Consider the following 23,728-nt stretch of genomic DNA (forward strand, 5'->3'; position numbering starts at 1 on the left):
CCAGCCAACATCTGTAGCCCTGCTACATTCGTCTCCAGACTCATCCTACACTTTCCATATGCCTGGGATGAGACCCAGGAGTGAGATTGGGGTTGTGGTACATTTGGGAATAGTGGGAGGCAGGGAAATTGTTATATTGTTGAAGTTTTAGTATCTTAGTTAATCTTAACCCCTTCCTCCCTAGAGCCTCTGTTTCCTCACCCCCATATAGTCCTCTTTGTTACATTGTTAATTTGGGGTGTTTTATTTCATGTGTTGGAGTTTGTATTAAAGGATTTTGTTGATTGTGTAATGGGTCATACTCTTCATTAAGAACAGTAGTATTACTTATTTTCCCAAGGGACAGCACTCCTTGTGTCCCAGACGTGGGGGGGTGAGGGGGGTGGGGGAAGGGGAGGGGAACTGGGGTGGAGGCACAAGGCGTCGCAACAAAGAACCCAGCCCAACAGGACACAACACCCTGTGAGATGAGGGGAGAAGCCACACCACGTAACAGAGACACCGGGGAGGAAATTTGAGCCTCATCTAGGGGGAGGGGCTACATAGAGTTTTTAGGAAGGTATGATGAAGTCTGCACAGGCGTTTGGTAATTAATTAACCAATATATTCATTCTCATTCAGAACAAAAATTCTCCTCAGCTTCCATTTACTCCTTCTGTAATTCCTATTGTGTCCTATTATAATGTATGAATATGTATATTTAACTCTCCTATGCTACGTTAACTGGCATCTACCTTATATTTATGGTGAGAATCTTAATCTTTCAATAATGGTCAGCATTTTCAAAAGCAGCGACTAATTTGAGGTGCTTCAATTTTTTGGGTCCCCAGCCCCTCAGTTTTGGACCTGTTTTTGAGAGGCACCAAGCACTCTCAGCTCCCATAGACTTCTAATTGACCAAAGTCTTCAGGGACTGAAGACAGGTTTTAGAGAGTGAAAACTGCTGACCTGCAAAGGAATATTTGTCACCCAGTGCCCACGAGACTTGATGCTTACACCAGCAGGTTTCTACTACCAGCATACCAACTCTAGTCAAAAAAAGTTTGGGTAACTGGGCTTGGTGAAATAACGCTGTCAAGAGCCTTCTCTTAAAGTGGACATGGCAATCGGCCTGGTTCAATACTTACTTTGTTATTTGCTCATCACGACAAATGATAATCAGATTACTATGGGTCGATTTTCTTGAGAGGTCACACCAGGGTATGTGACGCCCTGGTGCCAGCATGACAAGGCAGGCCCAGCATGCTCCTTTTAGATTAGGGATGTTTTCTATTGTGACTTTATCGAGGGAGTTTTACATTCATAATTACAATACAGTGACTGTACAAAATACAGACCATGGCATATGGCCACAGAGCAATATACCATTTCTGCAAAGTGAAGACTTAAAGTAATACATTCAACACAAAGAAAGAGTCACAAACATCTCAAAGAGTCCAATTTCTTCCTTTGTCAAGGCTTTGGTGGAATGATGAGATATTTCTAGCAGGCACCTATGTGACATTTCTCAGGATTAAAGCGGATTAGCATCTCCACCATAAAGTCTCACCCAGCACATTCATGTAGGAAGGACTGAGACACATTGTATCACATGCCGTAAATTATAAGGCTTTCAATGTTGTACTTTAAAGAGGCAAAATGCTGAGATAAATGTTACTTCGAATGTGAGATACTTTTTCCTGGATTATAAAAAAAAAATTAAAAATGTATCCTGAGGATTCCTTTGTAAATTAGCAAACCCCCTCTGATACACCCACTGCTTCCCTACAGCAACACAAAGAATATGGTAACACTCATTAGAGTGTTACACAAGGGAAAAGTCTAATTGCTGGATTTACATTTTGTAGGCAATGCGTATTTATACTAATAATTCTATTTTGTGCTGCTTTACTAGTCAGAGAAGAAAAGAGCATATTCTATTATCCTTCAGCCCTCAAGCACTAAGTTGGCTCTAACAGATCCTAGAGAGATGGGCTTTCATATAATTGGCATCTACCCCCACAATGCTCTTGATGTTCAAGCATATTTCCAGTAGTTCACAAGGAGGGCATGTGGTTCCCTAAGGATTTTCAACCTTTAATATTTCTTCTGTCTTAGGGACCATCTACTCATCTCATCATTACTGCAAAGCTAGCCCCTTTGCTGATTGAAGTGGGACTGGAAAAGCTCAGCGCTCTAGCCTGCAAATTTGCATCTCCAAGCTTTTTTACCAATGATGGTCCTCACCAGTCCACAGTTCCTAAAGTGAAATGCTCTGTCCTCTGATTGTGGAGCAAGATATTTTAAAAACCCTTTGGAATTTGCACAGCACTTATCATTTGCAACATGAGAAGCAAAAGGGTATGGACATAATATGAATAATAGAATGATCTGTGGCCATTTTAATATTGCTATTAATCAGCCTATATATTTTGTTTTTATGTTGCACCAACATCAAAAGATTTGAAGAGTCATTGAAGTACAAATTTCTAGGGTCACTGAAGAATACTTTCTAGTATTAATACTTTAAGTCCCCGATGAAACCAGGAAGAGCTAAAACCTTGGCAAACTTGTTTTTTCTTCAAATAAGCCTTTGTTGAAACGCTTTCAGACCTGGAAAAAAGTTCAGATTTTGATTCAAGTTTTGGTCCTTATTTAATCTGAACCAGTGCACCAAGCGTTTTTTTCTTTCCCTTAGGACTAAGGAAAGTTCAGAAAGTTCAGGGATCCACTCATTTAACACCTCACTCCCCCCATTTAATGTTTCTTTCTCCTTTATATTATGGCATATTGTTAAAAGGAAAACAAACACGTTTAGGTGCAGTGTTAAACATTTGATGGTGTAATGAGATATGTCATGGTGCACGTACAACCTCACCATTAGTGGAGATAGGAAGCAGTCTTAAAATCTATTCCATTTTACTCTGATATTGCAGCCCTTAAAGCCCTGATTCAACAAAACATAAAAGTGCATGCGTAAATTTAAGCACCAGTAATCCCCTTAAAGTCAATGGCACTGTTCTTGTGCGTAATCTTAAGCATGTACTTAAGTGATTTGCCTGGATCAGAGTCCAAGGTAACAATGCAACAAGAACATGTTTCAGTCTGTCCTTGTTTCAGCACAAACCTAAAGTTCCTTTGACTTTAATGGGACTTAACCATGCGCTTAAAATCAAACATGTGTGTAAGTACTGTGCTGAATAAGGATGATTTGCTGAATCAGGGCCTAAAACAGGGGTGGGCAAACTTTTTGGCCCGAGGGACACATTGGAGTTGCAAAACTGTATGGAGGGCCGGGTAGGGAAGGCTGTGCCTCCCCAAACAGCCCGGCCCCGCCCCCTATCTGACCCCTCCCACTTCCCGCCCCCTGACTGCCCCCCTCAGAACCCCCAACCCATCCAACCCCCCTGCTCCTTGTCCCCTGAACGCCCCCTCCCTGCCCCTAACCACCCCCCCAGGACCCCACCCCCTATCCAACCCCCCCTGCTCCCTGTCCCCTGACTGCCTCCTGACCCCTATCCACACCCCTGCCCCCGACAGGCCTCCGGGACCCCACTCCTATCCAACCTCCCTGTTCCCCGTCCCCTGACCACCACCCCCACAGAACCTCCGCCCCATCCAACTGCCCCCTGCTCCCTGTCCCCTGACTGCCCCCCCCGGAACCCCCAGCCCCCCTACCATGCCACTCAGAGCAGAATGTCTGGCAGCTGTGCCGCCCGGCTGGAGCTGCCAGACATGGCGGTGTGGTTGTGGGGGAGGGGGGACAGCAGGGGAAGGGCTGGGAGCGAGCCTCCTGGGCCGGGAGCTCAAGGGCCAGGCAGGATGGTCCCGTGGGCCGGATATGGCCCACGGGCCATAGTTTGCCCACCTCTGGTCTAAAACATAAGCTCCACAACTGCCCATCCTCTTGTTTCACTTCCAACTGTCAATTGCAATGAACATATGTTAGCCTCAAACACAGCAACAAATTGATGAAAGAGTCTATAGCACCATTTAATCTGTGGGCGTTTCATACAGCCTTCAGAAAAAAAGCAAGGTTATGTTAGTAAATCAGCACCCTATCATTCTTGGCTAGTGTGGGTACATTTATTTTTTTTTAAAGAGGGCAAAGGTCCCTGTGCAAAAATGTAGACCTGTGTGCAAATGCCACATTGTGCAATTGGTGTGCAATCACACAATTGCATGTGCACATTTTTTGTACGTCCAAGAGGGTTCTGAAAATAAGATCAGGCACATGTTTGCCATTGCAGAAAGCACTGGAAACAAGACATTGCTAAACTAAAGCCTCAACCGCTATCAGTGGCTGTGTGACACTCTCATTAGATAGGAAGATTGTGCAGCAAGTAATGACTGGGTGTGTGGCTCCAAAAATACCATTCAGACAGAAAAAGAAAATCCCTCATTAGTGTCAAGAATCAGAGGGGTAGCCGTGTTAGTCTGAATCTGTAAAAAGCAACAGAGGGTCCTGTGGCACCTTTAAGACTAACAGAAGTATTGGAGCATAAGCTTTCGTGGGTGAATACCCACTTCATCAGACACAAGACTGTAAAGTAAAGTAAAGTAACTTGTTTCTTGCGTCTGATGAAGTGGGCATTCACCCACGAAAGCTTATGCTCCAATACTTCTGTTGGGCCTGGTCTACACTATGGGTATGTCTACACTACGAGAGTAGTTCGATTTTACTTAAATCGAATATGTGGAATCGATATTACAAAATCGAACGTGTGTGTCCACACTAAGGACAGTAATTCGACTTTGTGAGTCCACACTAACGGGGAAAGCGTCGACATTGGAAGCGGTGCACTGTGGGCAGCTATCCCACAGTTCCTGCAGTCCCCGCTGCCCATTGGAATTCTGGGTCGAGCCGCCAATGCCTTCTGGGTAAAAAAATGTGTCGAGGGTGCTTTTGGGTAACTGTCGTCATCCGTCCGTCACTACCGCCCTCCCTCCCTGAAAGCGCCGGCGGGAAATCAGTTCGCGCACTTTTCTGGTCAGTGACAGCGCGGACGCCACAGCACTGCGAGCATGGAGCCCGCTGCGACCATCGCTGCAGTTATGGCCGTTGTCAACACCTCGCAGCTTATCATCCACCTTTCCCAGAGGCAGATGCAGAGAAATCAGGCGAGGAGGCTACGGCAGCGCGGTGAGGGCCTGAAGTCTGAGAGTGGCACAGACCTGTCAGAAAGCACAGGACCCCGCGCCAAGGACATCACGGTGGCAATGGGTCATGTTGATGTTGTGGAACGGCGATTCTGGGCCCGGGAAACAAGCACAGACTGGTGGGACCGCATAGTGCTGCAGGTCTGGGATGAATCACAGTGGCTGCGAAACTTTCGCATGCAGAAGGGGACTTTCATGGAACTTTGTGAGTTGCTGTCCCCTGCCCTGAAGCGCAATGACACCCGGATGCGAGCAGCCCTGACTGTCCAGAAGCGAGTAGCCATAGCCCTCTGGAAGCTTGCAACGCCAGACAGCTACCGGTCAGTCGCGAACCACTTTGGCGTGGGCAAATCTACCGTGGGGGTTGTTGTGATGCAAGTAGCCAATGCAATCGTTGAGGTACTGCTCTCAAAGGTAGTGACCCTGGGAAATGCGCAGGTCATCATAGATGGCTTCGCCGTGATGGGATTCCCAAACTGCGGTGGGGCTATAGATGGAACTCACATCCCTATCCTGGGACCGGACCACCAGGCCAGCCAGTACATCAACCGAAAGGGCTACTTTTCAATGATGCTGCAAGCACTGGTGGACCATAGGGGACGTTTTACAAACATCAACGTCGGATGGCCGGGCAAGGTTCATGACGCTCGTGTTTTCAGGAACTCAGGTCTGTTTAGACGGCTGCAAGAAGGTATTTACTTCCCGGACCACAAAATAACTCTTGGGGATGTGGAGATGCCTATAGTCATCCTCGGGGACCCAGCCTACCCACTAATGCCCTGGCTCATGAAGCCCTATACTGGCGCCCTGGACACTGAAAAAGAACTCTTCAACTATCGGCTGAGCAAGTGCAGAATGGTGGTGGAGTGTGCTTTTGGCCGTCTCAAGGGGAGATGGAGAAGCTTACTGACTCGCTGTGATCTCAGCGAAACCAATATCCCCATTGTTATTGCAGCTTGCTGTGTGCTCCACAATCTCTGTGAGAGCAAGGGGGAGACCTTTATGGCGGGGTAGGAGGTTGAGGCAAATAGCCTGGCTGCTGATTACGCCCAGCCAGACAGCCGGGCGATTAGAAGAGCCCAGCGGGACGCGCTGTGCATCCGGGAGGCTTTGAAAGCTAGGTTCCTGAGTGAGCAGGGTAACCTGTGACTTTTAAGTTTGTGTACAGAGAAGCTGAACCTGCCCCCGTTTCTTTACCCACTAAATGTTCATTATCCTCTCCAGTTACATACCCCGTTCCCCCCCTTCCAACACACGTTTAAAAATAAAATCACTTGAATTTTGTTAATGAACACCGTTTTCTTTATTACTGTTTTCGCGGGAAAGTGTTGAACCTGGGACGCAGACTGTTGTGGGGAGCGGGTGTAGTGTAGTGATGCAAATGACGCTTCTAAACTCCAGGAATGACAGGCTCCGCAGTGGTGGACTGGTTGTTTCAACGGAGCCTGCCACCCCTCCTGTTCGGGACTCTGTGTGTGGGGGGGCTATGTGACTTTGTGGCAGGGGGAGGACGGTTACAGATCCCCTGCTGCGTGGCTCTGTGATCCAGGATAAGGACCGCTGCATAAGATCTCTAACTGCCCTCCCCCGCCACAAAGTCACAGAGCAACCCCCACCCCCCCACCACAGAACATGAAAACCACCTCCCAGACTGACCAGGGTAACTAGTGACTGCACTGTGTGTGTGCCCTGCTGCTGAACCTGCCCCCGCCTCTGTACCCTGGTAAAGGTGACTGTCCTGTCCAATTACCAACCCCCTTCCCCCACTTCAGACAGACTCTCCTCTAAAAGAACATGATGGAAACAGTAATTAACAGAAACGTATTTTTTATTAGCAACTACACATGAAACTGGGGGGTGAAACTTGGATGGGGGCTTGGGTGAGGCGGGAAGGAAAGGACTTGTCAAATTTTGGGGAATGAGAGCCTCCTAGTACTAGAGCAGTCTGCAGGAGTGGAGTGAGAGTTTTCACGGACTCTGCCGCCCCTCCTTCTTTGGACTTTGGGTGAGGGGGGTATGGGACTTGGTGGCGGGGGAGGGCGGTTAGAGATAGACTGCAGCGGGGCTCTGTCCTCCTGCCTCCGGTCCTGCAGAACATCCACAAGGCGCCGGAGCGTGTCCATTTGCTCCCTCATTAGTCCAAGCAGCGTTTGAGTCGCCTGCTGGTCTTCCTGACGCCACCTCTCCTCCCGTTCCATGTGTGATCGGTGCATTTGGGACAAGTTATCCCTCCACTGGGTCTGCTGGGCTGCCTGGGCTCGGGAGCAGCCCATAAGTTCCGTGAACATGTCCTCCCGTGTCCTCTTCTTCCTACGCCTAATCTGCGCTAGCCTCTGGGAGTGTGATGCCAGGCTAGGTCGGGAGACAGTCGCAGCTGTGGGAATGGGAAAAAGGGAGTGAATTCCTCAGAAAGATAAATTTAGTTGTGAACAAAGAACATAGTCTTTCTCTGTGAACAAGACCATGCACAGCACTTATCACATGCGCACTCAGGACAAGGTCGAATTTTCGGCCTTCGCATTCAGTGCCTGGGGTCTTGCAGTGCAGATCAGAGAAGCGGGGCAGGACACCGGAATTTGTGTAGCAGGCCGACATGGTAAGCCGTAGACTTGTGGCTGCTTAAAACTTTAATAGTAGCACTGGCCTCCTTTCACATTGAAAGCAATGTCAGTCCCTGCTGCCAGCAATCCGGCAAGCATGAACTCTGCCCCTGTCCCACCCCCTCGCGGCTGTCCCAGGGAAAGATCCCTGTATGCTGCCCCTCTCCCGCCTCCACCGCGTGGCTGTAAGCCGCCGGTTACAGTTCTGTAAAGGAACAGGCAAGCAGTCCCAATACTAACATTCCCCTACCTAATTCAAAGCAGGTCACCATGAGCGACATCACTCTGATGAGGATTTCAGAGACGGAAAAAGAAAGGATGCTTCGGGAAAGCCTGCAAAGACCAGGGCCGTATGCCGCCATGCTCTGCAGAGCAATGATCCCGGAGTACTTGCTTGTCTCCTGGCGCGGAAATGTTTGCTACTACGGAGGACCCAATAAGGCCGCTCTCCCCAGGAACCTGATGCAAAGGGTTTCCAATTACCTCCAGGAGAGCTTCGTGGAGATGTCCATGGAGGATTTCTGCTCTATCCCCGGACATATAGACCGGATTTTACTGTAGCTGCACTGGCAGGGACTAAACAGTAGAGCGGCTTGGGCAGAACAAATATGCTAAACCGGACATTGTTAGATTTTTTTCAGCAGTTGCACTGCCAGGGACTGAACCGTTAAGCGCCTAGGGCAAAGTAATCATGCAAAACCCATTGTTAATATTGTTAATAAAAATAAATGTTTAGGTGTTTTAAACACTTACTGAGTGATCCTTCCCCTGATTCTGTGTCCGGGTTAACGGCTGGGGACGGTTGGTAGGGGATCTCTGTAAGGGTGATGAAGAGATCCTGGCTGTCGGGGAAATCAGCGTTGTAAGCGCTGTCGACTGCCTCGTCCTCCTCATCTTCTTCCTCATCTTCCCCGTCCACTAACATGTCCGAGGAAGCGGCCGTCAACAATATCCCATCCTCAGAGTCCACGGTCAGTGGTGGGGTAGTGGTGGAGGCCACACCTAGGATGGAATGCAGTGCCTTGTAGAAACGGGATGTCTGGGGCTGGGATCCGGAGCGTCCGTTTGCCTCTTTGGTCTTCTGGTAGCCTTGTCTCAGCTCCTTGATTTTCACGCGGCACTGCGTTGCATCCCGGCTGTATCCTCTCTCTGCCATGGCTTTAGAGATCTTCTCATAGATCTTTGCATTCCGTCTTTTGGAGCGCAGCTCGGAAAGCACGGACTCATCGCCCCACACAGCGATCAGATCCAAGACTTCCCGATCAGTCCATGCTGGGGCCCTCTTTCTATTCTGAGATTGCACGGCCATCTCTGCTGGAGAGCTCTGCATCGTTGCCAGTGCTGCTGAGCTCGCCACGATGTCCAAACAGGAAATGAGATTCAAACTGCCCAGACAGGAAAAGGAATTCAAATTTTCCCGGGGCTTTTCCTGTGTGGCTGGTCAGAGCATCCGAGCTCGGACTGCTGTCCAGAGCGTCAACAGAGTGGTGCACTGTGGGATAGCTCCCGAAGCTATTAGCGTCGATTTCCATCCACACCTAGCCTAATTCGACATGGCCATGTCGAATTTAGCACTACTCCCCTCGTTGGGGAGGAGTACAGAAGTCGAATTTAAGAGACCTCTATGTCGAACTAAATAGCTTCGTGGTGTGGACGGGTGCAGAGTTAATTTGATGTAACGGCGCTAAATTCGACATAAACTCCTAGTGTAGACCAGGCCTATGACTTTAATTCGGATTTAGCAGCGTTAAATCGAATTAACCCTGCACCCGTCCACACAACAAAGCCATTTATTTCGAAATAAAGGGCTCTTAAAATCGATTTCTGTACTCCACCCCGACGAGCGGAGTAGCGCCAAAATCGATTTTGTCATTTCGAATTAGGGGTAGTGTGGCCGCAATTCGATAGTATTGGCCTCCGGGAGCTATCCCACAGTGCACCATTGTGACCGCTCTGGACAGCAATCTGAACTCGGATGCACTGGCCAGGTAGACAGGAAAAGCCCTGCGAACATTTGAATTTCATTTCCTGTTTGCCCAGCGTGGAGAGCACAGGTGACCACAGATAGCTCATCAGCACAGGTAACCATGCAGGCCGATAATCGAAAAAGAGCACCAGCATGGACCGTACGGGAGGTACTGGATCTGATTGCTATATGGGGAGAGGATTCAGTGCTAGCAGAACTTCGTTCAAAAAGACGAAATGCCAAAACTTTTGAAAAAATCTCCAAGGGCATGATGGAGAGAGGCCACAATAGGGACTCAGATCAGTGCCGCGTGAAAGTCAAGGAGCTCAGACAAACCTATCAAAAAACAAAGGAGGCAAACGGTCGCTCCGGGTCAGAGCCGCGGACATGCCGCTTCTACGCCAAGCTGCATGCAGTTCTGGGGGGGCCGCCACCACTACCCCACCTCTGACCGTGGATTCCCAGGCGGGGATAATCTCATCAGCTACACCTGAGGATTCTGTAGACGGGGAAGAGGAGGAGAAGGAGGAGGACGAGCTTGCAGAGAGCACCCAGCACTCCGTTCTCCCCAACAGCCAGGATCTTTTTCTCAGCCTGACTGAAGTACCCTCCCAACCCAGTATCCAAGACCACGACCCCATGGAAGGAACCTCAGGTGAGTTTACCTTTTAAAATATAAAACTTGTTTTAAAAGCAAGGGTTTTTAATGATTACTTTGCCCTGAGGACTTGGGATGCATTCGCAGCCAGTACAACTACTGGAAAAGTCTGTTAACGTGTCTGGGGATGGAGCAGAAATCCTCCAGGGACATCTCCATGAAGCTCTCCTGGAGGTACTCCAAAAGCCTTGCCACAAGGTTTCTGGGCAGTGCAGCCTTATTCCGTCCTCCATGGTAGGACACTTGACCGCGCCATGCTTGCAGCAAGTAATCTGGTATCATTGCATGACAAAGCCTGGCAGCGTATGGTCCCGGTGTTTGCTGGCATTCAAGCAACATCCGTTCTTTATCTTGCTGTGTAATCCTCAGGAGAGTGATATCGCTCATGGTAACCTGGTTGAAATACGGGAATTTAATTAAGGGGACAGAGGTGGCCGTTCCTACTGGGCTGTTTGCCTGTGGCTGAAAAGAAATCCTTCCCTGCAGTTAGCCAAGCGCAGGGGGTGGCGGAATTGGCCCAGAGCTTTTCGCGTTTGGCTAGCAGGGATCTTCCCTGATACCAGCCACGCGGTGGGGGGAGGGATAAAGCGATCATCCAGAGAATTGGATGGGTGGGGGGGGTTAGTTTGTTTTCTGCTGCTGAAGGTTAACAGGAAAACCGCAGCACTCAACGGGCTTTGCTTGGTAAGGAGGGCGCAGAAGCCGAAAGACAATGGCTTACCATGGCCGCATGCAAGCTGAATTCTGTTGCCCGGACCTGCGTCTGTGATCTCTAGCAGCAAAGCCACAGGCACTCAATATTAAGAGGCAAAATGCGACCTTGCACAGAAATCACATGTGCTATGTAATGTGAATAGTGTTGGTCACCGTGAAAGAGTATAAGCATTGTTCTGCAAAATGTATCTTTTTAAAAAATTCTATCCTTTTTTCCATCCCTCCAGCAGCTGCAAATTCTTCAAGCCTCCCTCCTCCGTCCCAAAGGCTATCACAGATAAGGCGTCGGAAAAAGAAGACGCGAGACGATATGTTCGCAGAAATCATGGAATCCACCCGCAGTGACAGAGCTCATCTGAATGAGTGGAAGGACACGGTTTCAAAGTATAGGAAAGAAGCCAGTGAACGTGAGGACAGGAGGGACCAACGTGAGGAGAGGAGAGACGCTCGAGATGAGAGGTGGTGGCAGGAAGATCAGAGGAGGCAGGATGCAACGCTGGGGCTGCTGCGTGAGCAAACAGACATGCTCCGGCGTCTGGTGGAGCTTCAGGAACAGCAGCAGGATAACAGAGTGCCGCTACAGCCCCTGTATAACCCCCCTCCCCCCTCCCCATGTTCCATAGCCTCCTCACCCAGACGTGTAAGAACGCGGGGGGGGGGGGGGAGGCTCCGTACACCTTCCCATTCCACCCCAGTGGACAGCCCAAGCAAAAGGCTGTCATTTTTTTAACCTTTTTTTAGTGGCCTTTTCCTTCCCTCCTCCCAAACCCCACCTGGGTTCCCTCCCTCTTTTTATAATCTATGAATAAAGAATAAATGATTTTTAAACTATAGTGACTTTATTTGGTTTGAAAGCTAGCTGGGGGAAGGGGGAGGGTGGGTTCCTTACAGAGAATGAGTCAATAAAGGGGGCGGATTTTCATGAAGGAGAAACAGATATTTCACACTGTAGCCTGGCCAGTCATGAAACTGGTTTTCGAAGCTTCTCTGATGCACAGCGCTTCCTGGTGTGCTCTTCTAATCGCCCTGGTGTCTGGCTGCGCGTAATCAGCAGCCAGGCAATTTGCCTCAGTCTCCCACCCCGCCATAAAGGTCTCCCCCTTACTTTCACAGAGATTGTGGAGCACACAGCAAGCAGAAATAACAATGGGGAGATTGGTTTGGCTGAGGTCTGAGCGAGTCAGTAACGATCGCCAGTGACCTTTTAAACGGCCAAATGCACATTCTGCCACCATTCTGCACTTGCTCAGCCTGTAGTTGAACAGCTCCTGACTCCTGTCCAGGCTGCCTGTGTATGGCTTCATGAGCCATGGCATTAAGGGGTAGGCTGGGTCCCCAAGAATAACTATTGGCATTTCAACATCCCCAACGGTTATTTTCTGGTCCGGGAAGTAAGTCCCTTGCTGCAGCCCTTTAAACAGAGTAGTGTTCCTGAAGACGCGAGCGTCATGAACCCTTCCTGGCCAGCCCACGTTGATGTTGGTGAAACGTCCCTTGTGATCCACAAGTGCTTGCAGCACCATTGAAAAGTACCCCTTGCGGTTTATGTACTGGGTACCCTGGTGCTCCGGTGCCAAGATAGGGATATGGGTTCCATCTATCGCCCCACCACAGTTAGGGAATCCCATTGCAGCAAAGCCATCCACTATGACCTGCACATTTCCCAGAGTCACTACCTTTCGTAGCAGCACCTCAGTGATTGCTTTGGCTACTTGCATCACAGCAGCCCCCACAGTAGATTTGCCCTCTCCAAATTGATTCCCGACTGACTGGTAGCTGTCTGGCGTTGCAAGTTTCCACAGGGCTATCGCCACTCGCTTCTCAACTGTGACGGCTGCTCTCATCTTGGTATTCTGGCATTTCAGGGCAGGGGACAACAAGTCACAAAGTTCCATGAAAGTGCCCTTACGCATGCAAAAGTTCCGCAGCCACTGGGAATCATCCCACACCTGCAACACTATGCGGTCCCACCAGTCTGTGCTTGTTTCCCTTGCCCAGAATCGGCGTTCCATGGATAGAACCTGCCCCATTAACAACATGATCTCCAAAGCACCGGGGCCCGCGGTTTGAGAGAATTCTGTGTCCGTGTCCATGTCCATGTCCATGTCCTCATCACGCTTGTCGCTGCGCTGCCGCCGCCGCCGCCTCCTCGCCTCGTTTTTCTGGTCCTGGCTCAGCATAAACTCCACGAGAACACGCGAGGTGTTTACAATGTTCATGACTGCTGTCTGGAGCTGAGCGGGCTCCGTGCTTGCCGTGGTATGGAGTCTGCAGTGTTCACCCAGGAAAAAAGGCGCGAAATGGTTGTCTGCCGTCCGTTGCTTTCATGCAGGGAGGGAGGGAGGGAGGGGTGAGGCTGTACCCAGAACCACCTGCGACAATGTTTTTTGTCCCATCAGGCACTGGGATCTCAACCCAGAATTCCAATGGGCGGGGGAGACTGCGGGAACTATGGGATAGCTATGGGATAGCTACCCACAGTGCAACGCTCCAGAAATCGACGCTAGCCTTGGTACATGGACGCACACCGCCGAATTAATGTGCTTAGTGTGGCCGCAAACATTCGACTTTATACAATCTGTTTCCCAAATTCGAATTATATAAATTCGGATTAATCCCGTAGTGTAGACATACCCTTAGTCTTAAAGGTGCCACAGGTCCCTCTGTTCCTCATTAGTGTATAATAGGAAATATGCTGAGACTTAAATAAAAGCTAAAAATAACTCAATTTTCTCCAAGTATCTTATCTGGTGTTTTAGTTCTTCAAGCAATTTCTCTGGTATCTGGTAGAGAGAGAAAGAGAGCACAAAAGATCAAGCCTTTCTTCTTCCTGCTACTGGATTCATGTATGATAATAGCATCCTATCCAGTGCTGCATTCTTCATACCACACAGCACACACACACACATTGCCTGTCAGATGTAATGACGCTCCATAAAACAACCTAAACTAGAAACAGCCAGAGTGCCTTGGATTTTTTTGCTTGTACAACTTGGCCGAGCTGGTACAGCTTTTTATATCCCTGCTTGAGTTCCGCTCAGACAGTTCTATGTAGGCTTAATTATTTCCTCATTTGTAAAGTAACTTGTTTCTCAGAGGATCTCTGATGTTAATTATCACAGTCTGTAATTGTTCTGGAGTCATTTACAGAGAAACCAATTGGAGGGTGGGGGGAAATGTATCAGTTCCATCTTAAACTTTTCAAACGAAGTGTTTTTTACTAAGCTAACATTATCATAGAAGAAACATATCTAAAACAGGAGACCAATTAGCATAAAGTAGGCACATGGGATTCACCACAGCCCAACGGACCACTGCTCCATTACAGTTTAGCAACCTGAATATGGCAGTGGTCAGTACATGGTGCTTCAGAGAACTCCCAGTAGTAGGTATAGAATGCCACGCACAGTGGGAAGGTGTGATGGGGTGTTCACACCACACCACCTCAGAAGGGGTTAAGATGTCTCAGAAGGGGCTAATTAACCTGCTCAGCCGCATCTAGTGGGAGACTTAGGCTTGACTCACAAGCACTAATTGAAAATGGAGCCCATCCGGGCAGGGCCGGCTCCAGAGTTTTGGCCGCCCCAAGCAGCCAAACAAAAAAAACAAACAAACAAACAAAAAAGCAAGGAATGAGGGACCGTCCGCCGAATTGCCGCCGAACAGCTGGACGTGCTGCCCCTCTCTGAAGTGGCCGCCCCAAGCACCTGCTTGGTAAGCTGGTGCCTGGAGCCGGCCCTGCATCCGGGCTGGAGTAGGCGGGGACTTGTAGAAAGCTAGGAAGTGAGAATGGAAGGTGCTGCAGTGTGGAGGTCTGCAGTCACTCTTTGGGCCTCGTGAGGGGAGGAAACCGGGTGGCGGGGGGAGCAGAAGCTCTGGGATCCTGATCCTGAAGGAAGGGGTTTATCCAGAGGGGTGGTAGAAAGGAAGCCTGCAGAGGGCAGAGTAGGAAGAAGCCCAGGGAAATGGGAGCAAGGGGTGAGACAGAGCAGACCTTGGCTGCTGATTGTAGGTTCTCTGAGCTGGAACCCAGAGTAGCAGGTGGGCCTGGTTCCCCTACCAGCCACTGGGGAGGTGTCACAGTCTTGAATTGGAAGATTGCCTGGACTGGCATACAGAGAGCTGATCTGCTGAGACTTTGATGCCCCAAAAGGGGAAAACCCTACAGTGACCTGGCCAGAGGGCCAAGCCATGAAGGGGAAACCACTGCAACTCCTAGACAGCAAGAGAGGCTACAGAATGAGCGACCACAGGTGGAGCTGCCAACCAGACGAGAGTTAATCCCCATATATAGCCACAAGGAGGTGTCACAGTGAACCCCATGACAGAAGGGAGCAGTAAAATTCCTTCTTGACACCCCCCCCCCCCCCACACACACACACTGAGTGAAATTCCCCTGAGTACAAATAAGGCTCACACAAAAGCCTATGCACCACTTAATTCCCACTTCAACTCTTACGCTAGGGTTTCAGCGATGCATAGGGCTTGATGCTGTCATCTGCATGGGGCTGACTTTTACCCTGAAGCATAAGAGCTGATTGCCTTTATCTAAGCACCTGTAGTTACAAATGCTGGGCCTGTTCCCAGATTTGCCACTGACTTTAGTATCTTTATGTGACATCACAGGGCTCTTTAATTTGGCCGACCAACATTCATCACATTTCAAAATTTAAATGAAATTGTTTATCAATGTCAAAGACAGAAAGAAAAAATGTTGTGAAAACTTTTTAAATGTTTTTTCCCAGCACTGATTGTCACCCCTTGCCATGTTGTAAACTCTGCAAGGCAAGGACTTGTCATTTTTATTTACCTATAGAGAGCCCTGAACACCTAGCCAGTATAAATATTACAATAATAAATAAGAGTAACAATGGGCTTGCTCTCCAATTGTTACTTTTTGGTGTTCTGTTCAGAGGAAAATAAACAATCCTTGTTATTAATATGTTGCTCTTAAATAGGCCCTGAGCTGTTTTTATGATTTTTAATTATATGACTTTGCTTGTCAGCTTGCTGTTCAATGAATATCACTTCCTTCAACATTTAAAATCTGCCTATGTGGTGCTTGATCCTCTGTGTGCATGTGTGTGTGTGTGCGTGTGGCTAGATCCTGTGGGGTACTGGGGGTTTTCTGTGTGTGTGTGTGTGTGTGTGTGTGTGTGTGTGTGTGTGTGTGTGTGTGTGTGTGTGTGTTGTGTGATAGACAAAGGAAGGCATGTTACTTTGGATGAGATGGCACCTGATAGTGTGTGGTTTGGCGTACTGGTTATGATGGGGAAATTATTCTAGTTCTTCTCTGGAACCATTGTTCCTGGGCCAGTCTGAGCCATTTCTGAGGTTCCTATCAATTAGGCATTTAAATGCCAAAAACTTAAGACAAAGTATACAAAAAAATGTGTTATTTCTCTCTCCACTGCACACATTTAATGCGTGTGTGGGTGAATTTCTGTGTGTGTGTGTGGGGGGGGGTGTTTATATATAAAAATATTATTGTCACTTTGATTTGGGAGCATGCAGTATACACTTGTTACTCTATCTCTCACCTCAGATAAGATTCCATTCTATGATCAGTTCTACAACAAATGATCTTTGTTTAAACACACACAGCATTTTTATGTTTAACACTTTTAATTGTTTGATATTTCAGATTTATATCAGTTAGCCTCATGTATACTTATGATCAATGTTATTGTGGCTTCAGCAGATATTTATTAAAAGTAATGAAAAAATGCAAATGAAAAAAAGTATTTACATAAATATCTTCAACCACCATGCATCATTCCCTTTGTCCTAATGAATACAGCCACGTCAGGTCTCTTGTATATTAAAAGACCAAACATGCATTTAAATCAAATAGCTACTCCATGCAGTCATTGCTTTCCCCAAGTCGTTAGACATGGTATGCTGAAAGAAGTGACTTTGTGCACATTCAGCTTTTTCAATGAAATATCTGTGATTTAATGACCAAATTCAAGCCACACATACATCTGAACTCTGCGAAACTTGCAGCCTGACTGCGAGCCTGCCAGGAACTCCCCTTACAAAGCAGTCCATAAAGCTGTCATTCATTCATTCCATCACCAGGGCTCTGGTGCAGAACAAATCTAAAAACTTTCACCAAGGTTTGCACTCTGGAAATTCAAACTGCTTCAAGTATGGGAGTCAGTGAAACTGCTGAAAACACACAGAAACATTTTCTCTGAGACAGGCTTTCCTAATGAGAGCAAATGTTCCCTCTCTGAAGAAGGAGGCGGCGGATGTGTGTTATGGACAGAGCTCTATCTATTATACTTCTGTGATCTCCATTACAATAGGCTCTGAGTGCCTCATGATCTGTAATGTATTTATCCTCACAACACCTCCTGTGAGGTAGGGCAGTGCTATTATCCCCACTTTACAGAGTGAGACTGAGGGTATAGTCTACAGAACAAGCAGGATCCCGCAGCAGTGACTCTCAGAGCTCAGGTCTACAGACCTGGGCTTGCACTACATTGTTAAAAATAGCTGTGTAGACATTTGGGCTCAGGCTGTAGCTCGGATTCTGAAGCCTAGGGAGTGGGGTGGGCTATTTTTAGTCTACAGGCCCAGGCTCTGAGACTCACTGCCACAGGATCCTCCTTGCTGTGTAGATGGACCCTGAGTGATTTGCCCAAAGTCACACAGGGAGATTGCAAGGAGCTGATACTGAAATATCAAAAAGAGACTGAGGGTTTGTCTACATGGGAAAATTAATCCAAATTAACTAAGGAGTGTGAATCTGAAGTGGCTTAATTAAACCGCTGTGTAAACATCTTCATTCAGAATTACAGTGGCCTTAGATCAGTTTAGTTTACTTCACTTTGGATTAATTCTGAATAACAGCATCCACACAGGGATTTTATAGGGTTTAACTATTCCACTTCAAATTCACCCATTTAATTAATTCAGGTTAATTTTCCTAGATGTCCCTGTGTAGACAAGGGAGGGAGAAAAAGAGAGGGAAGTGTGCACTGTAGAGCAATGTGGATCTCCCAGCAAAAATCATCATATGCTCGTTTAATGGGCTGGATGGGGAGCGTTTAAAAAGAAAAAGAAAAGAACAATTCAGAAACTTCTCTTCTCTGTCACTCCCTTTTTATCTGCTCCCCTTCTCTAGTTTAACTTTGAATGGAAGGGCTTTATTTTCTGAAGTGAGTTTGCTTCCCGGGACACCAGACACCTCTTAAGAAGTATTCCAGTCTCTAACGTTCCGTCACCTTCAACAGGAGCTTAGGGTTCTCAGCACCAGGCAGAATCAGTCTCTAGCTTGGTGTTTCATATTTGTCAGGTGCCACACTAAATATTATAGTTCTGACACAACCAACAAGAGAATAATTTAACCTCACCAGTTCTTATGGATTGACTCATTTCACATGGACATTCAAATTATTCAGTCAGTGAAATCTCTTTAACATAGTATCCACTTTCAATTTTATATTCTTAAAGAGGAAATCTTAAGTCTGGAAATCAGAGCACATAAAGATTTGTTTTGAATACAGATTTTGAAGTATTAAAGTTAATACCATAATAATAAAAACCCACCAAGAAGAGAGTCTGGAAAAGCAACGAGTTACTCTGTTTCCTACATAGGGTATGTCTACACTATGGGGTTACTCCAAATTTAAAGAATTCGATTTTGGGCAACCGATTGTATAAAGTCGAGTGCATGCGGCCACACTAAGCACATTTATCCGGCGGTGTGCATCCATGCACCGAGGCTAGCATCGACTTCCGGAGCGTTGCACTGTGGGTAGCTATCCCATAGTTCCCGCAGTCTCCCCCACCCATTGGAATTCTGGGTTGAGATCCCAATGCCTGATGGGGCAAAAAACATTGTCGCTGGTGGGTCTGGGTACAGCCTCACCCCTCCCTCCATGAAAGCAACGGCAGACAACCGTTTCGCGCCTTTTTTCCTGGGTGAACTGTGCAGATGCCATACCATAGCATGGAGCCCGCTCAGCTCAAGACAGCAGTAATGAACATTGTAAACACCTCGCGCATTATCGTGCAGTTTATGCTGAACCAGAACCTGAAAAACCAGGTGAAGAGGAGGCTGCGATTGTAGGGCGGCAACAAGAGTAATGAGGACATGGACATGGACATAGAATTCTCTCAAACCGCGGGCCCTGGCGCTTTGGAGATCATGTTGTTAATGGGGCAGGTTCTAGCCGTGGAACGCAAATTTTGGGCCCGAGAAACAAGCACAGACTGGTGGGACCGCATAGTGTTGCAGGTGTGGGATGATTCCCAGTGGCTGCGAAACTTTCGCATGCATAAGGGCACTTTCATGGAACTTTGTGACTTGCTTTCCCCTGCCCTGAAGCACCAGAATACCAAGATGAGAGCAGCCCTCACAGTTGAGAAGCGAGTGGCGATAGCCCTGTGGAAGCTTGCAACGCCAGACAGCTACCGGTCAGTCGGGAATCAATTTGGAGTGGGCAAATCTACTGTGGGGGCTGCTGTGATGCAAGTAGCCAAAGCAATCACTGAGCTGCTGCTACGAAAGGTAGTGACTCTGGGAAATGTGCAGCTCATAGTGGATGGCTTTGCTGCAATGGGATTCCCTAACTGTGGTGGGGCGATAGATGGAACCCATATCCCTATCTTGGCACCGGAGCACCAGAGCAGCCAGTACATAAACCGCAAGGGGTACTTTTCAATGGTGCTGCAAGCACTGGTGGATCACAAGGGACGTTTCACCAACATCAACGTGGGATGGCCGGGAAGGGTTCATGACGCTCACGTCTTCAGGAACACTACTCTGTTTAAAGGGCTGCAGCAAGGGATTTACTTCCCAGACCAGAAAATAACCGTTGGGGATGTTGAAATGCCAATAGTTATCCTTGGGGACCCAGCCTACCCCTTAATGCCATGGCTCATGAAGCCATACACAGGTAGCCTGGACAGTAGTCAGGAGCTGTTCAACTACAGGCTGAGCAAGTGTAGAATGGTGGTAGAATGTGCATTTGGACGTTTAAAGGGTCGCTGGTGCACGTTACTGACTCGCTCAGACCTCAGCCAAACCAATATCCCCATTGTTATTGCTGCTTGCTGTGTGCTCCACAATCTCTGTGAGAGTAAGGGGGAGACCTTTATGGTCGGGTGGGAGGCTGAGGCAAATTGCCTGGCCTCTGATTACACGCAGCCAGACACCAGGGCGATTAGAAGAGCGCATCAGAGAAGCTTTGAAAACCAGTTTCATGACTGGCCAGGCTACGGTGTAAAAGTTCTGTTTGTTTCTCCTTGATGAAAACCCGCCCCCTTGATTGACTCATTCTCTGTAAGCAACCCACCCTCCCCCTTCGATCACAGCTTGCTTTCAAAGGAAATAAAGTCACTATCGTTTAAAAATCATGTATTCTTTATTAATTGATTATAAAAAGAGGGAGAGAACTGACAAGGTAGCCCGGGTGGGGTTTGGGAGGAGGATAGGAGGGAAGGAAAAGGCCACTAAAAAAGTTCAAAATAATGACAGCCTTTTGGTTGGGCTGTCCACTGGGGTGGAGTGGGAGGGTGCACAGAGCCTCTTACACGTCTGGGTGAGGAGGCTATGGAACATGGTGAGGGGGGAGGGTGGTTATACAGGGGCTGCAGCGGCACTCTGTGATCCTGCTGCCGTTCCTGAAGCTCCACCAGACGCCGGAGCATGTCCATTTGCTCACGCAGCAGCCCCAGCGTTGCATCCTGCCTCCTCTGATCTTCCTGCCGCCACCTCTCATCTCGAGCGTCTCTCCTCTCCTCACGTTGGTCCCTTCTGTCCTCACGTTGGTCCCTCATTTCCTCACGTTGGTCCCTCCTGTCCTCACGTTCACTGGCATCTTTCCTGTACTTTGATACCGCGTCCTTCCACTCATTCAGATGAGCTCTTTCATTGTGGGTCGATTCCATGATTTCAGAGAACATTTCGCCTCACGTCCTTTTTTCCCGCCGCCTTATCTGAGATAGCCTCCGGGACGGAGGAGGGAGGCTTGAAAAATTTGCAGCTGCGGGAGGGAGGGAAAAAAGGGAGAGAAGTATTTAAAAAGATACATTTTACAGAACAATGCTTATACTCTTTCACGGTGAACAACACTATTCACATTACATAGCACATGTGATTTCAGTACAAGGTCGCATTTTGCATCTTAATAGTGAGTGCCTGCGGCTTTGGTGTTAGAGATCACAGACGCAGGTCCGGGCAACAGAATTCGGCTTGCATGCGGCCATGGTAAGCCATTGTCTTTTGGCTTCTGCAGCCTTCAGAAAAGCAGCGCCCTCCTTTCCCACATACCAAGCAAAGCCCGTTGAGTGCTGCGGTTTTCCTGTTAACATGCAGCAGCAGAAACCAAACTAACCCCCTCCCCCCATCCAATTATCTCGGATGATCGCTTTATCCCTCCCCCCACCGCGTGGCTGGTATCAGGGAAGATCCCTGCTAGCCAAACGCAAAAAGCTCAGCGCCAATCCCCCCCACCCTCCGCTTGGCTAACTGCAGGGAAGGATTTCTTTTCAGTCACAGGCAAACAGACCAGTAGGAACAGCCACCTCTGTCCCCTTAATTAAATTCCCGAATTTCAACCAGGTTACCATGAACGATATCACGCTCCTGAGGATAACACAGCGAGATAAAGAACGGATGTTGCTTGAATGCCAGCAAACACTGGGACCATACGCTGCCAGGCTTTGTCATGCAATGATACCAGATTACTTGCTACTAGCATGGCGTGGTCAAGTGTCCTACCATGGAGGACGGAATAAGGCTGCACTGCCCAGAAACCTTCTGGAAAGGCTTTTGGAGTACCTCCAGGAGAGCTTCATGGAGATGTCCCTGGAGGATTTCCGCTCCATCCCCAGACATGTTAACAGACTTTTCCAGTAGCTGTACTGGCCGCGAATGCATCCCAAGTCCTCAGAGCAAATTAATCATTAAAAAAAGCTTGCTTTTAAACCATGTTTTATATTTACAAAGGTACACTCACCAGAGGTCCCTTCCATGGCTTCATGGTCTGGGATAATGCCTTGGGAGGGTTGGGAGGTTACTTAAGTCAGTCTGAGAAAAAGATCCTGGCTGTTGGGGAGAACGGAGTGCTGTGTGCTCTCCGCAAGCTCGTCGTCCTCCTCCTCCTCATCATCATCATCTTCTTCATCCGCAGAATCCTCAGGCATGGCTGAGATTATCCCCTCCTCGGAATCCACGGTCAGGGGTGGGGTAGTGGTGGCGGCCCCCCCTAGAATTGCATGCAGCTCCGCGTAGAAGCAGCATGTCTGCGGCTCTGCCCCAGACTTTCCATTTGCTTCTTTGGTTTTCTGGTAAACTTTCAAGTGGCACTGGAGTGAGTCCCTATTGTGGCCTCTCTCCATCATGCCCTTGGAGATTTTTTCAAATGTTTTGGCATTTCGTCTTTTGGAACGTAGTTCTGCTAGCATGGAATCCTCTCCCCATATAGCGATCAGATCCAGTACCTCCCGTACAGTCCATGCTGGTGCTCTTTTTCGATTCTCGGACTGCATGGTTACATGTGCTGATGAGCTCTGCGTGGTCACCTGTGCTCTCCACGCTGGGCAAACAGGAAATGAAATTCAAAAGTTCGCAGGGCTTTTCCTGTCTACCTGGCCAGTGCATCTGAGTTCAGATTGCTGACCAGAGCAGTCACAATGGTGCACTGTGGGATAGCTCCCGGAGGCCAATACCGTCAATTGCGGCCACACTAACCCTAATTCGAAATGGCAATGTCGATTTCGGCGCTGCTGCACTCGTCGGGGAGGAGTACAGAAATCGATTTTATGCCCAAGTAAATGGCTTCGTTGTGTGGACGGGTACAGGGTTAATTCGATTTAACGCTGCTAAATTTGAACTAAACTCATAGTGTAGACCAGGCCATAGATTAGTGATGGCAAAATCTGAAAGGACTCAGGAGGTTCAAGTCATTTAGAAGCACCCAACCCTTCTAAAATTTAACAGAACGTTGTCAAAATCATCTGAACAAACCGAATCTGTATAAGTGGACTAAAAGCTCACAAGAACAAGACTTCTTCTGATATTTCCAGTATTTTGTGTCCAGAGCACACTTTCCTGTGGTATTTTGGTCATTTTGCTTTCAGTCACATCCAGAATTAGGAAAAATAGAAGTGTACAAGAATGGAAATGGGAAAAATTATGACCAAGATTCTGCAAAGACACTAATGCTTAGCTCTATGCCCTGCAAAACATCTACAACTGGTCGAAAAACGTAAGTGGGGGGGAAGAAATTGCAAAAATTTTGTCAACACTTTTTTTCAATGTTTCTTTCATCAAACATCATGGCTGCAAAATTTAAAATTTTGATGAAAAAATCAATTTTTTGAAAATTTTGACCCAGTTCTAACTGGGTTGCTAATGAGAACCTGAAACAATTATGTTAGTAGAGGAAAATATCTCAAACATGAAAACTGTAGGTGAAATACTGGCTCCACTGAAGGCAGTGGAAAAACGCTCAATGTCTCTAATGGGCCAGGATTTAAAAATATAGATATATATCCCTAAAAGTATTATTAATCTCAAGCTGTAGAGGCAAATATCAAAAACATGATTGCTGTTTTGCAGCCTCCTTATTTCAAAAGAATGTGCTGCAAAATCTGACACTTCAGTGGCTTCCTAAAGAGGACTCTCGGGCCTCC

This window comes from Emys orbicularis, chromosome 4 (genome assembly GCF_028017835.1).
Source record: "Emys orbicularis isolate rEmyOrb1 chromosome 4, rEmyOrb1.hap1, whole genome shotgun sequence".
Taxonomy (NCBI): Eukaryota; Metazoa; Chordata; order Testudines; family Emydidae; genus Emys; species Emys orbicularis.